Source organism: Schistocerca serialis, unplaced genomic scaffold (genome assembly GCF_023864345.2).
Source record: "Schistocerca serialis cubense isolate TAMUIC-IGC-003099 unplaced genomic scaffold, iqSchSeri2.2 HiC_scaffold_1028, whole genome shotgun sequence".
NCBI classification, from domain to species: domain Eukaryota; kingdom Metazoa; phylum Arthropoda; class Insecta; order Orthoptera; family Acrididae; genus Schistocerca; species Schistocerca serialis.
The window spans coordinates 15,001-19,975 of NW_026047215.1; the positions used below are offsets into that span (position 1 = coordinate 15,001).

Here is a 4,975-nt window from a genome sequence, read left to right on the forward strand (position 1 = left end):
AATCAAGAAAGAGCTATCAATCTGTCAATCCTTCCGGTGTCCGGGCCTGGTGAGGTTTCCCGTGTTGAGTCAAATTAAGCCGCAGGCTCCACTCCTGGTGGTGCCCTTCCGTCAATTCCTTTAAGTTTCAGCTTTGCAACCATACTTCCCCCGGAACCCAAAAGCTTTGGTTTCCCGGAGGCTGCCCGCCGAGTCATCGGAGGAACTGCGGCGGATCGCTGGCTGGCATCGTTTATGGTTAGAACTAGGGCGGTATCTGATCGCCTTCGAACCTCTAACTTTCGTTCTTGATTAATGAAAACATACTTGGCAAATGCTTTCGCTTCTGTTCGTCTTGCGACGATCCAAGAATTTCACCTCTAACGTCGCAATACGAATGCCCCCGCCTGTCCCTATTAATCATTACCTCGGGTTCCGAAAACCAACAAAATAGAACCGAGGTCCTATTCCATTATTCCATGCACACAGTATTCAGGCGGGCTTGCCTGCTTTAAGCACTCTAATTTGTTCAAAGTAAACGTGCCGGCCCACCGAGACACTCAATAAAGAGCACCCTGGTAGGATTTCAACGGGGTCCGCCTCGGGACGCACGAGCACGCACGAGGCGGTCGCACGCCTTCGGCTCGCCCCACCGGCAGGACGTCCCACGATACATGCCAGTTAAACACCGACGGGCGGTGAACCAACAGCGTGGGACACAAATCCAACTACGAGCTTTTTAACCGCAACAACTTTAATATACGCTATTGGAGCTGGAATTACCGCGGCTGCTGGCACCAGACTTGCCCTCCAATAGATACTCGTTAAAGGATTTAAAGTGTACTCATTCCGATTACGGGGCCTCGGATGAGTCCCGTATCGTTATTTTTCGTCACTACCTCCCCGTGCCGGGAGTGGGTAATTTGCGCGCCTGCTGCCTTCCTTGGATGTGGTAGCCGTTTCTCAGGCTCCCTCTCCGGAATCGAACCCTGATTCCCCGTTACCCGTTACAACCATGGTAGGCGCAGAACCTACCATCGACAGTTGATAAGGCAGACATTTGAAAGATGCGTCGCCGGTACGAGGACCGTGCGATCAGCCCTAAGTTATTCAGAGTCACCAAGGCAAACGGACCGGACGAGCCGACCGATTGGTTTTGATCTAATAAAAGCGTCCCTTCCATCTCTGGTCGGGACTCTGTTTGCATGTATTAGCTCTAGAATTACCACAGTTATCCAAGTAACGTGGGTACGATCTAAGGAACCATAACTGATTTAATGAGCCATTCGCGGTTTCACCTTAATGCGGCTTGTACTGAGACATGCATGGCTTAATCTTTGAGACAAGCATATGACTACTGGCAGGATCAACCAGGGAGCTGCGTCAACTAGAGCTGAGCAGCCGGCCGCCCGGGAGTGTGTCCCGGGGGCCCGCGCGAACACGCAAGCGTCCGCTCAATTATTCTGCAAACAGGAGGAGGCTGAGCTCCCCTGCACAACACACCTCGAAACCCTCTCAGGTCCCGGCGGCGCGCAGCGCCGTCCTAAGTACTTGGTCGGGTTCGAGAGAGGCGCAATCGCCCGGAGTTAGGCGAGTAGACGCTTTAGGTGCGACCACCCGTGCTCCCAACTGAGCTTGCCGCTGCCGACAGAGGCCCGGGAGCGTGCTGTCGTGGCATTGCCGGCGGGAGACAACACGCGCCACCTACGGTGACCGGCAGCTCCAACGCCAGCGCCACAGAAGGACAAAAGCCCTACTTGGGTGCCGAAGCGAACTCTCCCAGCACAGCGCACGCGCCAACACGTCCGCACAGCTGCGATACAAACCACCTGCGAGAACCGCTGGGGCGACCGAGCAGCAGACGGCGTCGCGGCGCCGAGCGCCGGGCGGCGGCGCATCCTCAGCGCACAAAGTCCTCAATCGGACCAGCACACTGCAGATGGCCACCGCGCTTCGCACCGGGCCCGCGAGGACCTACTTTGGCCGCAAGGCGCCGCGAGCAGGGGGCGCCGGCGCGCAGCTGCGCCGCCTGCCGCGTCCGTCGGCCGGCGCGCCTGCCACCGGCCGCCCCCACCAGCCGGCTGTAGCGCGTGCGCCCACGCACCGCGCTGCCAGCACGCCGGGCGGCCCCCCCTCACCGGCCGGGGACGGTCCCACCCAGCCACCGCCGCGTATCGCCTCACACCCAGATCCCCTTTCACGTTCGTGGGCATGGTGGGTCCCCTTTCACGTTCGTGGGCATGGTGGGTATCCCTGAAACAACCGGTTAATAGCTCGACCGATCGTCGCCAACACTGATTCACCTCTAGCGAGAACAACCGCACCACAACGGGTTACCGGTTGTTCATTTGCGTAACGTCACCAGCAAACGTACACGTCCATCGCCATTTGCAACGAGTATTGCATGCCTGTGTCAGGTGTCACAACACACTACGTCTGCCCACATAGACGCAACAACATGTGCACGCCTAGAGAACACGTGGAAGGTAGACCCCGTACGTATGCGGTGTCCATTGCGCGAACGACTGTCAGCCCGCCTCTGCAGCATGTCGCAGATGTGGAACGCGGTGCAACATGCTATCACGGTGTGTGAGAAGAGACGACTACGTCCGAATACACGCTCCACTACATCAACAGACTGCTCATGCTGATCGCCATCCAGGGCGTCCGTTCCTCCCACACGTCTGTATGGCGTACCACACTGCAATCCAGCTCTTATAGGGAGACGACACGTAGCTGCGTGCACAATATTTGGACTGTATGGTCCGCCGTTGCTAGGCGCTGTCGTCATACGGTCACATGGGCCACGATGTATCATTCAGTACATACGGAGCAATGTGCAGTACAGTTTGTGGGTTTTGCGTACATCGGCGGACAGGTGACAGGCCGTACCACAACGTAGGCTGAGTACGTCGGCATGCGAAGGGCATTGAACATGCAAACTTCTCACCGACCAGCTTGCGAAGGCAGGGGGGAAGGGGGGGGGCATGTACGTCCTGCTGCTATCCACACTACAGTGTATAGCAGGAGCATGTGGAAAGTCAGCAACACCTGCAAGGTGTTTAACATGACGCGATACACAGGGGACCGGGCAGTGCGAGTAGCGAACTATATTGCGAGGGTTGCGGTTAGGCAACACTACACTACTTTAACGGGTTGCATAACAATTACAGAGCAGGTTCAGCGACAACGTGCGTCAGGTTAAGGCGCAATATAGTTTAGGTTACGGCGCACTTTAGGTTAGGTTAAGGCACATTATAGGTTAGGTTAAGGCACAACATGGGTTACGTTAAGGCACAACATGGGTTACGTTAAGGCACAACATGGGTTACGTTAAGGCACAACATGGGTTAGGTTAAGGCACAACATGGGTTAGGTTAAGGCACAACATGGGTTAGGTTAAGGCACAACATGGGTTAGGTTAAGGCACAACATGGGTTAGGTTAAGGCACAACATGGGTTAGGTTAAGGCACAACATGGGTTAGGTTAAGGCACAACATGGGTTAGGTTAAGGCACAACATGGGTTAGGTTAAGGCACAACATGGGTTAGGTTAAGGCACAACATGGGTTAGGTTAAGGCACAACATGGGTTAGGTTAAGGCACAACATGGGTTAGGTTAAGGCACAACATGGGTTAGGTTAAGGCACAACATGGGTTAGGTTAAGGCACAACATGGGTTAGGTTAAGGCACAACATGGGTTAGGTTAAGGCACAACATGGGTTAGGTTAAGGCACAACATGGGTTAGGTTAAGGCACAACATGGGTTAGGTTAAGGCACAACATGGGTTAGGTTAAGGCACAACATGGGTTAGGTTAAGGCACAACATGGGTTAGGTTAAGGCACAACATGGGTTAGGTTAAGGCACAACATGGGTTAGGTTAAGGCACAACATGGGTTAGGTTAAGGCACAACATGGGTTAGGTTAAGGCACAACATGGGTTAGGTTAAGGCACAACATGGGTTAGGTTAAGGCACAACATGGGTTAGGTTAAGGCACAACATGGGTTAGGTTAAGGCACAACATGGGTTAGGTTAAGGCACAACATGGGTTAGGTTAAGGCACAACATGGGTTAGGTTAAGGCACAACATGGGTTAGGTTAAGGCACAACATGGGTTAGGTTAAGGCACACCATGGGTTAGGTTAAGGCACACCATGGGTTAGGTTAAGGCACACCATGGGTTAGGTTAAGGCACAACATGGGTTAGGTTAAGGCACAACATGGGTTAGGTTAAGGCACAACATGGGTTAGGTTAAGGCACAACATGGGTTAGGTTAAGGCACAACATGGGTTAGGTTAAGGCACAACGTAGGTTAGGTTAAGGCACAACGTGGGTTAGGTTAAGGCACAACGTGGGTTAGGTTAAGGCACAACGTGGGTTAGGTTAAGGCACAACGTGGGTTAGGTTAAGGCACAACATGGGTTAGGTTAAGGCACACCATGGGTTAGGTTAAGGCACAACATGGGTTAGGTTAAGGCACAACATGGGTTAGGTTAAGGCACAACATGGGTTAGGTTAAGGCACAACATGGGTTAGGTTAAGGCACAACATGGGTTAGGTTAAGGCACAACATGGGTTAGGTTAAGGCACAACATGGGTTAGGTTAAGGCACAACGTAGGTTAGGTTAAGGCACAACGTGGGTTAGGTTAAGGCACAACATGGGTTAGGTTAAGGCACAACATGGGTTAGGTTAAGGCACAACATGGGTTAGGTTAAGGCACAACATGGGTTAGGTTAAGGCACAACATGGGTTACGTTACGGCACAACATGGTTACGTTACGGCACAACATGGGTTACGTTACGGCACAACATGGGTTACGTTACGGCACAACATGGGTTACGTTACGGCACAACATGGGTTACGTTACGGCACAACATGGGTTACGTTACGGCACAACATGGGTTACGTTACGGCACAAATTAGGTTAGGTTACGGCACAAATTAGGTTAGGTTAAGGCACAAATTAGGTTAGGTTAAGGCACAAATT

General features: G+C 53.0%; 1 non-coding gene across 1 annotated transcript in view; it reads right to left on the reverse strand.

The window, feature by feature from the left end:
• Positions 1-1,356, reverse strand: part of LOC126429696 (small subunit ribosomal RNA) — a 1,909-nt gene extending 553 nt beyond the window's left edge. The window contains exon 1 of the ribosomal RNA XR_007576981.1: positions 1-1,356. This exon is cut by the window's left edge and continues 553 nt beyond it. This is a non-coding gene — a ribosomal RNA (small subunit ribosomal RNA).
• Between the last annotated feature and the right edge of the window lie 3,619 nt (positions 1,357-4,975).